Source organism: Sciurus vulgaris (assembly GCF_902686455.1).
Source record: "Sciurus vulgaris genome assembly, chromosome: 7".
Lineage (NCBI taxonomy): Eukaryota > Metazoa > Chordata > Mammalia > Rodentia > Sciuridae > Sciurus > Sciurus vulgaris.
The window spans coordinates 54,131,725-54,150,815 of record NC_136467.1 but is presented as its reverse complement, the minus strand read 5'-3'; the positions used below and the strand labels follow the sequence as shown (position 1 = coordinate 54,150,815).

At 38.1% G+C, this 19,091-nt stretch overlaps 1 long non-coding RNA gene across 1 annotated transcript in view; it reads left to right on the top strand.

Annotated features, from left to right (window-relative positions):
• The window catches only part of LOC306666877, a 70,471-nt gene that overhangs the window by 10,058 nt on the left and 41,322 nt on the right, over positions 1–19,091 (top strand). The window lies entirely within an intron of this gene.

Sequence of the window (19,091 nt, the reverse complement as noted above, 5' to 3'; positions counted from 1 at the left end):
TTTCTTTCCATAAAGGAGCTAACTACAGAAATGTTAATGAAGCACTCCCTCTTCCTCTTTTAAAGGTATTACTTTGATGACAAAAACATAACATGGTAGACAAATATGATCCTTAAAAATTGGACTTGTTGGGGCTGGGATTGTGGCTCAGTGGTAGAGCACTTGCCTAGGATGTGTGAGGCAATGGTTTTGATCCTCAGCATCACATAAAAATAAATAAATAAAATAACGTTATTGTGTCCATCTACAACTAAACAAATTGGACTAGTATTTTTTTCTTTCCTTTTTTTTCTTTTTGGTATGGGGGATTAAACCTAAAGGTGCTTGACAAACAAGCCACATTCCCAGCTGTTTTTATTTTTTATTTTGAGACGGGGTCTTGCTGAGTTGCTGAGGCTGATCTCAAACTTGGAAACTGCTTGCCTCAGCCACTGGGATTATAGACATGAAGCACCATACCCTGCTTGTTCTTTTTATTATCACATTTTAGTACACTGTGTGTGCAAAATACAGGATGTCCTCCTATATACACGAAATACATTGTGCTACAAAACAACAGAGTACATTAATGCTACTGTCAAGCTGATAGTTATTTTAGAGAACTGGTGGACATTTTTCTTTTCATTCAGAAAAAAAGAAAAAACAATTTTTTTCAAAATTGTAGCAAGACTACATAGAAACATAATTTGTCTCTTAATATGTTTTCAGGGGGAAAAAAATCCCACAAATCTAACATTAGCAGCCGTTCTTGCACTCTTTAGTCCCAATTCTAAACTTTTTAGTCCCAATTCTAAACTTTCTAACTCCAAAATAGCAGGAACTGTTCCCTGATGCCAGCTTATAGCCTTCCCTATGGTTTAAACAAAAAACAAAACAAAAAAAAAGAACAACAAAAAAAAGGATAATCCCACAAATAGTTAATAAGGCCTAATCACATACCAGTAAGAAATTTTGTATAAGTCTAGTTTGGGTTAGGTGCAGTGGCACACAACTGTAATACCAGTGGCTCTGGAGGCTAAGGCAGGAGGATCCCAAGTTTGAGGCCAGCCTCAGCAACTCAGTGAGACTCTGTCTCAGAATAAAAATAAAAAGGACTGGGGGTTAGTTTCAGTGGCAAAATGTCCCTGGGTTCAATCCCCAGTATCACACAAAAAAGAAAAAGTTGAGTTCATTTGCCCGAGGTAGACAACCATAATGAAAGAAACAAAGAGATGGTTTCAAAATTCATTCAAGTCAATGAAAGGAGCATGTGCCCAGCAGCCAATGGATTAATCAAATCTTGCAAATCTTGCAAATCAGGTTCACTGCATATGTGATGGAAATAGTAGGCAAAATTATGGCTATTTGTTCATGCTTATGTCCTTAGTCATCCTGTTTATGATCTATATAGAAGTCAAATTTGCATATGAGGATAAAATTTCTCTTACCACAGTCTAATCTAGAGCAGGGAAATTTGTTGAAGAGATTTGCCACGTTGTTTCCCTGTGGTTTAAGGTTCAGCTCAGGATTGTCTTCAGGAATCTCTTGACTCCTCTGTGCCGAGTTGGGTGCCCCTCATCTACCCATGCTGTTAACACCCTGTGCAGACTTCTTTACACTTCTCTTATTTTCATGTTTATATGTTTCTCCTCATTGGGGTCATGAGGTCCTCAATAAGCAAAAATTAAACTGGTTGCATTCTAAACCTTTACACTTGAATTTTTTTTTTTTTTTTTTTTTTTTGGCAAAGCATACAATTCTAAATAGGAAATGAATTTTTCTCAGAACCCTGAAGACATTCCCCCATTATTTTCTAACATTAAGTAGTTCAGATATATAATAAATCTGTTTTGGTTTTTTTCGTTTTTTTTTTTTTTTTTTTTTTTGGGGGGGGGGGGTGCTGGGGATGGAACCCAGGGCCTTGTGCTTACAAGGCAAGCACTCTCCTGACTGAGCTATCTCCCCAGCCCCATAAATCTGTTTTTCCCTTTTAAGCATTTTATTTTTTTCCCATAGAAATGTTGTAAGTTTGTTTTGCTCTATTATTTTCTCTTCTCTTCTCCACTGTTATTATTTCTCACTCTTTACCACTCTATTTGCAATTATTATAGGGACTCTCACTAATTATATGTTAAACTTCTGAGGTCGGTTTTTTTTTTTTTTTTTTTCCCCATGGGGTGGGTGCTGGGGATTGAACCCAGGGCCTTATGCATTTGAAGCAAGCACTCTGTGAGCTGAGCTATATCCCCAGCCCTGAGATTGATTCTTATTACCAACTCTCTCTTTTGCTTTCCTCTGAGGAGCTCACATTTACATTATGAACCTTAGTATTTCTCTTCTTTTAGTGCAGACGATATAGACCATCCCGTAGGGCGCTGCTTTGCAAGCAGAAAGGCTGGGGTTCAAATCCCCAGTCCCTATGGGTTTGGAAAAAAGAAAAAAGCAACCAGAAAAGACACTTTGGAGGGTGCAAACCTCCTCTCCTCTCTTCTTTTAGAGAATAGGACTCCAAGGCTAGGGGCATGGCTTGGTGGTAGAGCTCTTGTACAACATTTATTTATTTATTTGTTTGTTTGTTTATTGCGGTGCTGGGGATTTGAACCCAGGACCTTGTGCATGCGAGGCAAGCACTCTACCAACTGAGCTATGTCCCCAGCCCTTGTGCAGCATTTGTGAGGCCCAAGGTTTTATTCCTAGTGGAGGGAAGGAAGAAAGGGAGTAGGGAGGGAGGGAAGGGGAGAGCACTCCTGTTTTTGACTTGATGTTAAATGTCTGAAACCTGTGCTCTGACAACATTTTACCTGTAGAGGAATGAAGTAGTCAAGGGAAGATTGCCATGGTTTGGATATGATTTGTCTCCCAAAGGTTCATATGTCAGAAGCATGGTACCCAGTGTAATGGTATTAAGGGGTGATGGAACCATTGAGAGTTGGAGCCTAGTGGGAAGTAATAGGTCATTGGGGGTACCACTCTTGGAAGGCATTAATGTCCATCTCAAGTAAGTGGATTAGGTTTCATGGAACTGGATTAATTACTGAGAAAGCAGGTTGTTATAAACAAGTTCAGCTTTCTAGGCTTCCTTTTTCACCATGTGACCTCTCTCTTTCACACATGTTCCCCCTAAGGTTTCCATTCACTATGACACTATGATATAACCAGATGGCCCTCACCAGATGGGACTGCCTGGTCTTGGACTTTCAGCCTATAAAAATTGTGAGCTAAATAAGTCTCTTTCCTTTATAAAATACCAAACCTCAGATATTTCTTATAGTAACACAAAACAGACTAAGACAAAGATCAACTGTTTTATATGTAATTCTTCCATTAATGTCCCAGCTCTGCAGACTGTTGTCATACTTCCTTGTATGCTAACTGCAGCCCCAGAACTTCTGAAAGGTTTGCGATCTGTATCTCTCTAGCCTTATGATTGAGACCTGCAGCTCTATTTCCTCTGTCACCACAGTCTTAAGTTTCAAAAGCTCATTCCCAATTTCTTTTCTATTATTTTGCCTCTCTTTGTACTTCTGAATCTTTATTTCAGTGGTCTTTTTTTTGTTATTGTTGTTGTTTTGGGGGGTTCTGGGGATTGAACCCAGAGGCACTTTATCACTGAGCTACATCCCCAGTCCTTTTGATTTTCTATTTTGAGACAGAATCTTGTTAAGTTGCTTAGGCCTCACTAAGTGTCTTAGGGCTTCATGTGTCCCACTGCACCTAGCTCAGTGGTGTCCTTTTTTGTTTTTGTTTTTTAATCGGTTGTAGATGGACACAATACCTTTATTTTATTTATTTGTTTTTATGTGATGCTGAGGATGGAGCCCAGTGTCTCACACATGCCATGAAGGCACTCTATCACTGAGCTACAACCACAGCCCCATCAGTGATGTCTTGAGAGCAACAGGAGACAGGCATGGTGGCACACTGCTACTTGGGAGGCAGAGGGAGGAGGATCACAAGTTTGAGGCTAGAATGGGTTTTTTTGAGAACCTCTCAAAGAAAAAAAAAAGTAGTTGAGGTAGTAGCTCAATGATAGAGCACCCCTGGGTTCAATTTTTAGTACCCAATAAAAGAGAAAGAGAGAAAGCATATTTCACCAGAAGCAATAATCATAGCATGAGTGCAAATGCCCTGTTTTTTTTATTTGCCAATATCCAGTGTCTGGTACTCCATGACACTCAATAATTTGTGAAGTAGGGCTGGGGATGAAGCTCAGTAGTAGAGCACATGCTTAGCTCTACCAAAGATTTCTCTCTCTTCTGTTGAATTTCATCTACAACTGCCAAGAGAATGTGGTAATAGAATTGGGATATAGTAGTTTTAATGATGCAAGTACATCTAAATAAATTAAACAAAAAGGATTTTATGCACTAGGGAAAAAAAAAGAACTTACAATTTGCTTCAGAAAGTCAAATTTCAAAAACGAATTAAACTGAAACTGAAATTGAAACCCACTGTCAGAAAGTAAATCTGCAGAAAGAAATGTGTTGATTTAATAGTCTCAGGAATGGTTTAGTTTAATTTCTTCTCATTGAGTTTTTAAGTATTGATCAATAAATATCACCTAATCTATATACTGATTTCCTTTTGTAAAAATTAATTCATAAAAGTAAAACATCAGGACTGGCATTGTGGCTCAGTGGTAGAGCATTTGCCTGGCACATGTGAGGCACTGGGTTGATCCTCAGCACCACATAAAAATAAATTAGCAAATAAATAAATAAAAGGTATTGTGTCCATCTTTAACTAAAAAATATTTTTTTTAAAAAAGAATCAAGTATCTTAAGTTTCACTTGTTATTTTTAAGATACTTTTATTTAATATACCTTTATTTTACTGGGAATGAATCTAGTAGGAAGAGCAAGTTGATATAATTTATAGGCTATGAAGAGTTGGTACAAGAAAAAGGCATTTCAAGATGACAGAATAGAGAAGGTTGCTTTCCTAGCTGCTCAATGGTGTGAAACCAAGAAAGCAAACCGGCAGCTTCTCACAAGGTGGGTGAATGAAAAAAAAAAAAAAAAAAAAAAAAAAGCTGGGAGGACTTTACTGGAATTTAATACTGGACACTCAAAGCAGATCAGGGACTCAGGAGATTGGAAATAATAAAATAAGGAAGAAATCCCCAGTGCCATAGCTGCTGCCTGGCCACAGGCACCACCCCAGAGCAGTCCCCCTCAGGTGAGTAAAGTGGAGGGATAAGGGAATTAAAGAAATTCATACTTTTAGGAATTCTGAGGCATATCTGGGTACAGAGAGTTTAGAGATCAAAGACACTGCCCAACTAAACTGAAAGGCATGCTGCACAATATCCTTGTACAGGAAAGAAACTGCATCTCTTCTGGCAATATGCAGGGGACAGAGGAAGGAACCATTTTGCAGATACAGCATAGGGTCCAGCAGCTGAGAGAGCTGATTCCTGACAAACCTGAGTTTGGCCCCAAATACAAGCCTGACAGACCCCACACTGCACAACACAGAGTGTGCCTAAGTGACCAGGAGAAAATCAAACATGGGGCAAAGATCCTGGCTGGGAATTCAGAAGGGTGGAGGTTGGAGAGATTGAATTTGGAAACTGAACCCAAGACCAGGAAATGTGTGGCCAGCAGGTGATGTAGTAGACCATGAATTGGCTCCTCCTCCACACAAATGGAACCCAGGGGAAATCCCTGGGGCCCAGCAATTGCTAGGCCCTAAAGGTGTGCTGATTTGAAATCTTCAGACCAATTGACATTCAGCAAAGATCCTAGAGCCCACCTAAGCCCAAACCCTGCCTCCAGGAGTTCTGCCTATAAGATTACCTCTCTCACTCCGACAACCCCACCCAGAGGGTAGAGCAAGCATCATACTCCAGACAACCCCAACTAACACTTTTGAGAAAGGAAACTGAGAATCTTTGAAACTCCAATGGAAACAATTCTTTAACTTTTCATAAAGATCTCTTTTTTTTTCTATTTAATTATGAACTTAATGGTTCATGGACATTTATACATATTTGTATTTTTCTTTCATTTCTAGAATTTTTGAAACCAGTTATTTTTCATGGATCAGTTTTTTGAGGACTATGATGCTCAACTAGTATATTTCAGTTTTGTTTTGTATTCTTTTATTTTTTATTTTTAAATTTTTTACTTTATGTTTTCCCTCACCTATTTGTTTCCCTTGATTCTCTTTCTCTCTTTTCTTCTGTCAGCAGCCAATATCTATTGTTCTCTCTTTCACTTTTCCTTTAATTTTTTTCTATCTTTTCTCCTCCTCCTCATAATCAGCACATCCTACCTCACTTCTGTTCTCTCCCTGTCTACTATTCAAAACTGTAAAACCTTTTGCAAGGGTTTACTTACTATTTTTATTGTAGGCAATAACTGATCATATCATTTCTATTTATTGTGACAACATTGTAGAATTCATCACAGGAACAATTTGGTTTAATGCTGTATATTGTTTGCATTGGTTGTTGTAATTATTTGTCTCTCCTAAACAGTGAGGTACTGGAAACATTCAGGAACACTGTAAATCTACAGGATAGAAACTCTAAGCCCTCAGATCAATCCTATTAAATGGGTAGACAAACAATATGAAAAATCAAGGGAAAAAATTGCCCCAAACAAACCAAGATGCTTCAGTAACAGAATCCATCAACACCACGTGGAAGAAATGTCAGAGAAGGAGTTCAAAATGTACAAAGTTAAAATAATCTGTGAGGTAAAGGATGATGTAAGGAATAAAATCCAAGAGAAAATACAGGAAATGAAAGATCACTTAAATAATGAGATAGAGATTCTAAAGAAGGAAAACCAGAAATCCTTGAAATTAAGGAATCAATAAACAAAATTAAAAATTAAATGGAAAGCATCACCGACAGACTAGTCTACTTGGAAGACAGAGTTTCAGGCAAGGAAGACAAACTATATAATATTTAAAATAAAGTTGACCATGGAGAAAAGATGTTAAGATACTATGAACAGAACTTCCAAGAAATATGTGATAACCTGAAAAGACCAAATTTAAGACTTACTGGAATAGATGAAGGCTCAGAGATACAAACCAAAGGAATGAACTATCTTTTCATGAAATAATATCAGAAAATTTCCCAAACCTAAAGAATGAAATGGAAAATCAAAAACAGAAGGCTTAGAGAACGCCAAATGTACAAAATTACAACAGACCTGCACCAAGGCACATTATTATGAAAATGCCTAACACAGAGACTAAGGATAGAATTTTAAAGATTGCCATAGGAAAAAAAAACATGACAAGTCACACTTAAAAGGAAACTAATCCATATCACAGCTGATTTTGCAACCCAAACCCTCAAAGCTAGGAAATCTTGGAATAATATGCCAAGCTCTGAAAGAAAAATGGTGCCAGCCAAGATTACTATACCCAGCAAAATTAAGCTTTAGAATTGATGATGAAATAAAAATCTTCCATGGTGAACAAAAATTAAAAGAATTCACAACTAGAAAGCCTGCACTACAAAACATTCTCAATAAAATATTTCATGAAGAAGAAAAATAAAAGTGAAAACCAACAAAGGGAGGAACAACATTAGAAGAATAATCAAAGGAGAAACTAAATCAAAAACCAGAAATAAGTGAAAATGACAAAGAATAAAAATAATTCTCAATAACAATGAATGTAAATGGACCAAACTCATCAATCAAAAGACATACACTGCAGATTGGATTAAAAAACAGGACCCCTATTGCAATACCAGAACTTCAACTATACTACAAAGCAATAGTAACAAAAACAGCATGGTATTGGTACCAAAATAGACAGGTAGATCAATGGTACAGAATAGAGGACATGGACACAAACCCAATTAATACAATTTTCTCATACTAGACAAAGGGGCCAAAAAATATGCAATGGAGAAAAGATAGCCTCTTCAACAAATGGTGCTGGGAGAATTGGAAATCCATATGCAACAGAATGAAACTAAACCATGCACAAAACTAAACTCAAAATGGATTAAGGACCTCGGAATCAGACCAGAGACCCTGCAGATTATAGAAGAAAAAGTAGGTCCAGATCTTCAACATGTCGGCTTAGGACCAGACTTCCTCAACAGGACTCCCATAGCACAAGAAATAAAAGCAAGAATCAATAACTGGGATAGATTCAAACTAAAAAGCTTTCTCTCAGCAAAGAAACTATCAGCAATGCGAAGAGAGAGCCTACAGAGTGGGAGAATATCTTTGCCAATCATACTTCAGATAGAGCACTAATTTCCAGAATATATAAAGAACTCAAAAAACTCTACACCAAGAATACAAATAACCCAATCAACAAATGGGCTAAGGAAATGAACAGACACTTCACAGAAGAAGATCTACAAGCAATCAACATATATATGAAAAAATGTTCAACATCTTCAGTAATAAGAGAAATGCAAATAAAAACTACCCTAAGATTCCATCTCATCTCAATTGGAATGGCAATTATCAAGAATACAAGCAACAATAGGTGTTGGCAAGGATGTGGGGAAAAAGGTACACTCATACACTGCTGGTGGGGTTGCAAATTAGTGCAGCCACTCTGGAAAGCAGTGTGGAGATTCCTTAGAAAACTTGGAATGGACCCACCATTTTACCCAGCTATCCCACTCCTCAGCCTATACCCAAAGGACTTAAAATCAGCATACTACAGAGATACAGCCACATCAATGTTCATAGCTGCTCAATTCACAATAGCCAGATTGTGGAACCAACCTAAATGTCCTTCAATTGATGAACGGATAAAGAAACTGTGGTATATATATACAATGGAATATTACTCAACCATAAAGAATAATAAAATTATGGCATTTGCAGGCAAATGGATGAAATTGGAGAATATCATGTTAAGTGAGATAAGCCAATCTCAGAAAACCAAAGGACAAATGATCTCACTGATAAGCAGATATGACACAAAATGGGGGGTGGGAGAGGGGCAAGAATGGAGGAAGGAGGGACTGTATAGAGGGAAAAGAGGGGTGGGAGGGGTGTGGGGGAAGGAAAAATAACAGAATGAATCAAACACCATTACCTATGTAGATGTATGATTACACAAATGGTATGCCTTTACTTCATGTACAAACAAACAACATGTATCCCATTTGTTTACAATAAAAATAAATTTAAAAAAAAACAGCTAGGGAAAACAAAAAACATAAACCACTACACACAAGAGGATAATGGTTTGAATGATAGCTGAATTCTCCTTGGAAATCATGAAGGCCAGAAAACACAAAAAACATTTTTAAAAACATTTTCTAAAAAACATCAAAACCCGGAGGTTTTCAAGATGGCGGCCTAGAGGGTGGCTGCATTACGTGTTGCTCCAGAACTCAGGATTCAAGAGAGGAGATATTGAGACGCTTGGGACCAACTCAAAGTAGCCGGGTGACTCTCACCCCCTGGGGGGGCATCCCGGATGGGACGGGGGTCCCGGAACGCAGGAAACTTTGTGAAGTAGAACTGCCGGCGAGACGCCCCTCCCCCCGCTGGAGCGCCATAGAGGAGGCCGGTCGGCACAGCGCTGGGACTCGGAGCAGCCACTGGGGCTCCGGCGGCTGCCCGGGGGAGGAGAGGCGGGGAGAACTGTGTGGACTCAGGACACCGGGGCCTGCCCTGAGGAGGAGGAGAGGAGCGTGGCCACTTGGATTCGGAGAGACTGCGCCAGAGCTGCAGGCGGTTGCCAGAGGAGAAGCCGCACAGCGAGCTGTTTGGAATCAGAACGACGCTTCTGAACCCCGGGGCCTGCCCTGAGGACGAGGAGGAAGAGGAGCGGCCGCTTGGATTCGGGCGACTATACGGGAACTACAGGCGGTTGCCAGAGAAGGGGCTGCGTGGCGAGCTGTTTGGACCCTGACCACTTCTGAACCCCGGGGCCTGCCCGGAGGAGTAGGAGAAGGAGGAGAAGGAGCGCGGCGGGTCCTTTGGACTCGCAGTGACTGCATTAGCGCTCCAGGCGGCTGCTCAGAGGAGAAGGCGAGTGGTGAGTTATTTGGTCTTAAAGTGACAGCTCCTGAACACAGGGGGGCTGCCTGGAGGAGAAGCGTGGTGGGACGCTTGGTCTTGAGGGACCACACCAGAGCTCCGGGCGGTGGCCCAGAGGACCCGTGCAGCGGGTCACGTGGATTCAGAGCCACTCAGAGGGACTGCTCCTGAACACCCGGGGGGTTATCTGGAGAAGGAGGAGGAACGGGCAGGGTCACTTCGACTCGGAGTGATTGATTGCCCCGGGCTACGGGTGGTTGGTGGGAGGAGGAGGCACGAAGTGAGTTTCTTGGACTCCTAGTGACCGCACCGGCATACTGGGCAGCTGTCTGGAGGAAGAGGCCTGTGGCGGGTCTCTGGGACTCAGAGCGATTGTTCGGGGCCACAGGTGGCTGCTCAGAGGAGGGGCCACGCAGCCAGGCGATTAGGTGCAGAACAGGGTCCCAGGATCTAGGAGGCTTCTGGGTGGAAGAGCCGCACAGAGACAGGCTTAGGGCGGAGCGAAGGTTCCAGGCCTATGGGCAAATTCTCTGAGGAGGGGCAGCCTAAGGAGATTCATCTGCGAAGGGTGAGGCTCCCAGGCCCAGGAGGTAGGGCCGGGCCCCTGGAAACTTTGCAGAGGAAGGCAGCCCAGCCCAGGCAGTAGATGTAAATTGAGGGGAACCTCTAGGAGGAAACTGACCAGCGAGACCTCCCCACCGGGTGAGTCTTCCCTGCTGGGTGAGGTTTCCCACAAGGACGGTAAAACCAGAGGCTCAGGCCCAAACAGGCCTTGCCTCAGCCCACAGCCTAGGTCCCCTTTGGATGACCATTGGTCAACAAGTGGAGGCACCTCTGCCCACTAGCAGGGAATATACCCCACCTGAAGGCCACCACTCCTAGAGAGGCAGCTTCCTTGTGGAGCACCGCATTATCAACCTCCTCCAAGACTTCAGCCTACTGAAGGCTAAGAGGGGATATATATAGAAATCTTCAGGGTCATTGTAAATCAACAGAGGAAATCTGCAATATCTCAGCGGTCCACTGATATCTGAACAACATGAGAAAACAAGGAAAGAAAATGCTGCACACAAATCTAGATGTTACATCAATAAAACCCAATGACAGCATGGCAGAAGAAATGACAGAAAAGGAGTTCAGAATGTACATAATTAAAATGATCAGAGAAGCAAACGAGGAGATGAAAGAGCAAATGCAAGCATTGAATGATGAGATGAAAGAGCAAATGCAAGCATTGATTGATCGCACCAATCGACAGTTAAAAGAGCAAATACAGGAAGCAAAAGATCATTTCAATAAAGAGTTAGAGATATTGAAAAAAAACCAAACAGAAATCCTTGACATGAAGGAAACAATAAACCAAATTAAGAACTCCATAGAAAGCATATCCAATAGGATAGAACACCTGGAAGACAGAACCTCAGACATTGAAGACAAAATATTTAACCTTGAAAACAAAGCTGAACAAACAGAGAAGATGGTAAGAAATCATGAACAGAATCTACAAGAACTATGGGATATCATGAAAGGCCAAATTTAAGAATTATTGGGATTGAGGAAGGCCTAGAGAAACAAGCCAAAGGAATGAACAACCTATTCAATGAAATAATATCAGAAAATTTCCCAAATCTGAAGAATGAAATGGAAAATCAAGTTCAAGAGGCTTACAGGACTCCAAATACACAAAATTACAACAGACCCACACCAAGGCACATTATAATGAAAATACCTAACATACAAAATAAAGACAGAATTTTAAAGGCTGTGAGAGAAAAGAACCAAATTACATTCAGGGGGAAACCAATACGCATATCAGCAGATTTTTCAATCCAGACCCTAAAAGCTAGAAGGTCCTGGAACAACATTTTTCAAGCCCTGAAAGAAAATGGATGCCAACCAAGAATCTTATACCCAGCAAAACTTACCTTCAAATTTGACGATGAAATAAAATCCTTCCATGATAAACAAAAGCTAAAAGAATTTACAAAAAGAAAGCCAGCATTACAGAACATTCTCAACAAAATATTCCATGAGGAAGAGATGAAAAACAAAGAAGCAAATCAGCAAAGGGAGGAATTATCCTAAAGGAATTGTCAAATAAAGGAGGAAACAAGTTGTGTCAAACAAATAAATAAACAAAATTTTAAAAATGAACCAAATGACCAGGAAACCAAATCATTTCTCTATAATAACCCTGAACGTTAATGGCCTGAATTCATCAATCAAAAGACATAGACTGGCAGACTGGATTAAAAAGAAAGATCCAACAATATGTTGCCTGCAAGAGACTCACCTCATAGAAAAAGATACCCATAGATTAAAGGTGAAAGGATGGGGAAAAACATACCATGCACATGGACTCAGCAAAAAAGCTGGAGTATCCATCCTCATTTCCGATAATGTGGACTTCAAGCCAAAGTTAGTCAGAAGGGATAAAGAAGGTTATTTCATACTGCTTAAGGGAAGCATAAATCAGCAAGATATAACAATCATAAACATCTATGCCCCAAACAGTGGCTCATCTATGTATGTCAAACAAATCCTTCTCAATTTCAGAAACCAAATAGACCACAACACAATAATACTAGGTGATTTTAACACGCCGCTCTCACCACTGGACAGATCTTCCAGACAAAAATTGAGCAAAGAAACCATAGATCTCAACAACACAATCAATAATTTAGACTTAACGGACATTTATAGAATATTCCATCCAACCAAGAGTGAATACACTTTCTTCTCAGCAGCACATGGATCCTTCTCTAAAATAGACCATATATTATGCCACAAAGCTAATGTTAGCAAATACAAGAAGATAGAGACACTAGCATGTATTCTATCAGATCATAATGGATTGAAGTTAGAAATAAATGAAAGAGTAAAACACAGAAACTATTCCAACATCTGGAGGTTAAACAATATGCTATTATATGATGAATGGATAACAGAAGATATTAAGAAGGAAATTAAAAAATTCTTAGAGGTAAATGAGAACAAAGAAACATCATATCAAAACCTCTGGGACACTATGAAAGCAGTACTTAGAGGGAAATTTATTTCATGGAGCGCATTTAATAAAAGAAGTAAAACTCAACAAATAAACAACCTAACACTACAGCTCAAAGCCTTAGAAAAAGAAGAACAGAACAGCACCAAAAGTAGTAGAAGACAGGAAATTGTTAAACTCAGAGCTGAAATCAATGAAATTGAAACAAAAGAAACAATACAAAAAATTGACAAAATAAATAGTTGGTTCTTCGAAAAAATAAACAAAATTGATAAACCTTTAGCCACACTAACAAAGAGAAGACGAGAGAAAACCCAAATCACTAAAATTCGGAATGAACAAGGAAATATTACTACAGACAGGATGGAAATACAAAACATAATTAGAAGCTATTTTGAAAATCTATACTCCAACAAAATAGAAAATTTCGAAGACATCAACAGGTTTCTAGAGACATATGAATTGCCTAAACTGAATGAGGAGGACATAAACAATTTAAATAGACCAATTTCAAGTACTGAAATAGAAGAAGTCATCAAAAGCCTACCAACAAAGAAAAGTCCGGGACCAGATGGGTTCTCAGCCGAGTTCTACAAAACCTTTAAGGAAGAGCTCATTCCAATACTTCTCAAAGTATTCCATAAAATAGAAGAGGAGGGAACCCTCCCAAACTCATTCTATGAAGCCAATATCACACTGATACCTAAACCAGACAGAGACTCATCAAGGAAAGAAAATTTCAGACCAATATCCTTAATGAACATCGACGCAAAAATTCTCAACAAAATTTTAGCAAATCGCATACAAAAACATATTAAAAAGATAGTGCACCATGATCAAGTGGGTTTCATCCCAGGGATGCAAGGTTGGTTCAACATCAGGAAATCAATAAACGTAATTCACCATATTAATAGACTTAAAGTCAAGAATCACATGATTATTTCAATAGACGCAGAAAAAGCATTTGATAAAATACAGCACCCCTTCATGCTCAAAACACTAGAACAAATAGGGATAGTGGGAACATTCCTTAATATTGTAAAGGCCATTTATGCTAAGCCCATGGCTAATATCATTCTAAATGGTGAAAAGCTGAAAGCATTCCCCCTAAAAACTGGAACAAGGCAGGGATGCCCTCTTTCACCACTTCTATTCAACATCGTTCTTGAGACTCTGGCCAGAGCAATTAGACAAACCAAAGAAATTAAAGGGATACGAATTGGAAAAGAAGAACTCAAACTATCCCTGTTCGCTGATGACATGATTATATATTTAGAGGAACCTGGAAATTCCACCAGAAAACTCTTAGAACTCATAAGTGATTTCAGTAAAGTAGCAGGTTACAAGATCAATGCCCATAAATCCAACGCATTTTTATACATAAGTGATGAATCTTCAGAAAGAGAAATTAGGAAAACTACCCCATTCACAATAGCCTCGAAAAAAATAAAATACTTGGGAATCAATCTCACAAAAGAGGTGAAAGACCTCTACAATGAGAACTATACAACACTAAAGAAAGAAATTAAAGAACACCTTAGAAGATGGAAAGATCTTCCATGTTCTTGGATAGGAAGAATTAATATTGTCAAAATGGCCATACTACCTAAAGTGCTATACAAATTCAATGCAATTCCAATTAAAATCCCAATGACGTACCTTACAGAAATAGAGCAGGCAATTATGAAATTCATCTGGAAGAATAAGAAACCCAGAATAGCTAAAGCAATCCTTAGCAGGAAGAGTGAAACAGGGGGTATTGCAATACCAGATCTTCAACTCTACTACAAAGCAATAGTAACAAAAACGGCATGGTATTGGTACCAAAATAGAAAGGTAGATCAATGGTACAGAATAGAGGACACGGACACAAACCCAAATAAATACAATTTTCTCATACTAGACAAAGGGGCCAAAAATATGCAATGGAGAAAAGATAGCCTCTTCAACAAATGGTGCTGGGAGAATTGGAAATCCATATGCAACAGAATGAAACTAAACCCATATCTCTCACCATGCACGAAACTAAACTCAAAATGGATTAAGGACCTCGGAATCAGACCAGAGACTCTGCAGATTATAGAAGAAAAAGTAGGTCCAAATCTTCATCTTGTTGGTCTAGGACCAGACTTCCTTAACAGGACTCCCATAGCACAAGAAATAAAAGCTAGAATCAACCACTGGGATAGATTCAAACTAAAAAGCTTTCTCTCAGCAAAGGAAACTATCAGCAATGTGAAGAAAGAGCCTACAGAGTGGGAGAATATCTTTGCCAATCATACTTCAGATAGAGCACTAATCTCCAGAATCTATAAAGAACTCAAAAAACTCTACTCCAAGAATTCAAAACAGTCCAGTCAACAAATGGGCTAAGGAAATGAATAGACACTTCACAGAAGAAGATCTACAAGCAATCAACAAACATATGGAAAAATGTTCAACATCTCTAGTAATAAGAGAAATGCAAATCAAAACCACCCTAAGGTTCCATCTCACCCCAATTAGAATGGCGATTATCAAGAATACGAGCAACAACAGGTGTTGGCGAGGATGTGGGGAGAAAGGTACACTCATACACTGCTGGTGGGGCTGCAAATTAGTGCAGCCGCTATGGAAAGCAGTGTGGAGATTCCTTAGAAAACTTGGAATGGAACCACCATTTGACCCAGCTATCCCACTCCTTGGCCTATACCCAAAGGACTTAAAATCTGCATACTACAGAAATACAGCCACATCAATGTTCATAGCTGCTCAATTCACAATAGCCAGACTGTGGAACCAACCTAGATGCCCTTCAATTGATGAGTGGATAAAGAAACTGTGGTATATATATACTATGGAATATTACTCAGCCATAAAGAATGATAAAATTATGACATTTGCAGGCAAATGGATGAAATTGGAGAATATCATGCTAAGTGAGATAAGCCAATCTCAAAAAGCCAAAGGACGAATGATATCGCTAATAAGTGGAGGTTGACACATAATGGGGGGGAGGGAAGGGTTAGAGTTAGGGTTAGGGAGGGGGGCAAGTATAGAGGAAGGAACTACTGTATAGAGGGTAAAGAGGGGTGGGAGGGGTGGGGGGAAGGGAAAAAAATAACACAATGAATCAAACAACATTGCTCTATGTAAATTTATGATTACACAAATGGTATGCCTTTACGCCATGTACAAACAGAGAAACAACATGTATCCCATTTGTTTACAATAAAAAAAAAAAAAAAAAGTGACAACTTAAAAAAAAAAAAAAAATAAAAAAAATAAAAAAAAAAAAAAAAACATCAAAACCCCATTAAAAAAAAAAAAAAAACAGTACCCAAAAATATGCTGTCTCTAAGAGACTCACCTCACAGACGAAGACATCCCCAGATGGAAGGTAAAGGGATGGGGAAAAACATATCATTTACATGGATCTCATAAACAAGCAGGAATTTCTGTCCTCATCTCAGATAAAGTAGACTTCAAGCCAAAGTTAATCAGAAGGGACAAAGAATGATATTTGATACTACTTAAAGGAATTATATATACATCAACAAGTCATAATAATTGTAAATATTTATGCCCCAAACAATGGAGTATCTGTGTTCATCAAACAAACCCTTCTCAGTTTCAAAAATCAAATAGAACACAACACAATAACACTGGGTGACCTAACACACCTCTCTTACCACTGGATAGATCCTCCAAACAAAAACTAAATTAAGACACTATATAACTAAACAATACAGTTAATAATTTACACTTAACAGACACATAGAATATTTCACCCATCAATGACTGAATACACTTTCTTCTCAGTACCACATGGATTCTTCTCTAAAATAGACCATATCTTAATTGCCACAAAGCAACTCTTAGCAAGTACAAAAAAGGAGAGATAATATCCTGCATTCTATCAGGTTATAATGGAATGACGTTAGAAATCAATGATAAAATAGAAGACAGAAACTACTCTTACACCTGGGGACTAAATAATATGCTATTGAATGACCAATGGATAGCAAAAGAAATCAGGGACAAAATAAAAAAAAAAAATACTTAGAGATAAATGACAATACTACATATCAAAATCTCTGGGACACTATGAAGGCAGTTCTAAGAGGAAAGTTCATTGCATTGAGCTCATTCATTAAAAGGGTGGAAAGTCACCAAATAAATGATCTAACATTACATCTCAAAGCCCTAGAAAAAGAAGAACAAACCAACACCAAAAGCAGCAGAAGGCAGGAAATAATTAAAATCAGAGTTGAAATCAATGAAATTGAAACAAAAAAAAAAATCAATGAAACAAAATGTTGGTTCTTTGAAAAAATAAAATTGATAAACCCTTCATCAACAAATGAAGAAAGAAAACTCAAATTACTAAAATTTTTGATGAAAAAGGAAATATCACAATGAACCCTACTGAAATACAGAGGATAATTAGAAACTATTTTGAAAATTTATACTCTACTAGAAAATCTTGAAGACATCAACAAATTTCTAGAATAATATGACCTACCCAAATTGAATCAGGAGGACATAGAAAATTTAAGCAGATCAATTTGAAGCAATAAAATTAAAGATGCCATCAAAAGTCTACTAAGAAAGAAAAACCCAGAACCAGACAAATTCTTAGCCAAGTTCTACCAGACCTTCAAAGAAGCACTAATACCAATCCTTCTCAAATTATTCCATGAAATAGAAAAGGAGGGAATCATTTCCAACTCATTCTATGAAGCTAGTATTACCCTGATACCAAAACTGACAAAGACATATCAAGGAAAGAAACTTCAGACCAATATCCCTCATGAATATAGATGCAAAAATTCTTAATAAAATTTTGGGAAATCACATCCAAAAATATATAAAAAAAATTGTGTGCCATGCTCAAGTGGCATTCATCCCAGGGTTGTAAGTTGTTTCAATATACAGAAATCAACAAACATAATTCATCATATCAATAGACTTAAAGATAAGAATCACATGATTATCTCAATACATGCAGAAAAAGCATTTGACAAAATACAACATCCATTCATTTTCAAAACACTAGAAAAACTAGGGATAGTAGAAACATACCTCAACATTGTAAAATCTTTATATATTAAACCCAAGGCCAACATTATTCTAAATGGAGAAAAATTGAAAACATTCCCTCTAAAAACTGGAACAAAACAAGGATGCCCTCTTTTATCACTTCTATTCAACATAATCCTTGAAACTCAAGCCGAATAATTAGACAGAAGGAAGAAATTAAAGAGATAAGAACAGGAAAATAAGAACTTGAACTAGGGGCTTGAGTTGTAGCTCAGTAGTAAGCACTTACCTGGGTTCATATAAATATAAGTAAATTAAATACAAAGATACATTGACAACTAAAATATATATATATGTATAAAAGAATTCAAACTATCCCTATTTGCCGAAAACATGATTCTATATTTAGAAGACCCAAAAAACTTTGCCAGAAAATTTCTAGAATTTATAAATGAATTCAGCAAAGTAGCAGGATGTGAAGTTAGCACCCATAAATCATTTGCATCCCTATACATCAGTGATGAATCAACTGAAAGAGAAATTAGAAAAACTATCCCATTCATAATAGCCTCAAAAAAATAATTAAATATTTGGGAATCAATCTAACAAAAGAAGTAAAATACCTCTACAATGAACATTACAGAATACTAAAGAAATTGAAGAAAACCTTAGAAGATGGAAAGATGTCCCATGTTCTTACATAGGCAGAATTAATATTGTTGAAATGGCCATACTACCAAAAGTGCTATACAGATTTAATACAATTTCTATTAAATTTCCAATAACGTTCTTTATAGAAATAGAAAAAGCAGTCATGAAAATCATTTGGAAAAACAAAATAATAAACCAAAGCAAATAAATCAACCAAAGCAACCCTCAGTGAGAAAATTGATGTAGGAGGTATCACAATACCAGACCTTAAATTATACTACAGAACTATATTAACAAAAACAGCATGACATTGGCACAAAAACAGAACTAAAGACTAATGGTACAGAATAGAAGACAGAGACAAACCCACATAAATAACAGTTATCTCATTATAGACAAAGGTGCCATAAACATACATTGGAGAAAATATAGTCTCTTCAACAAATGGT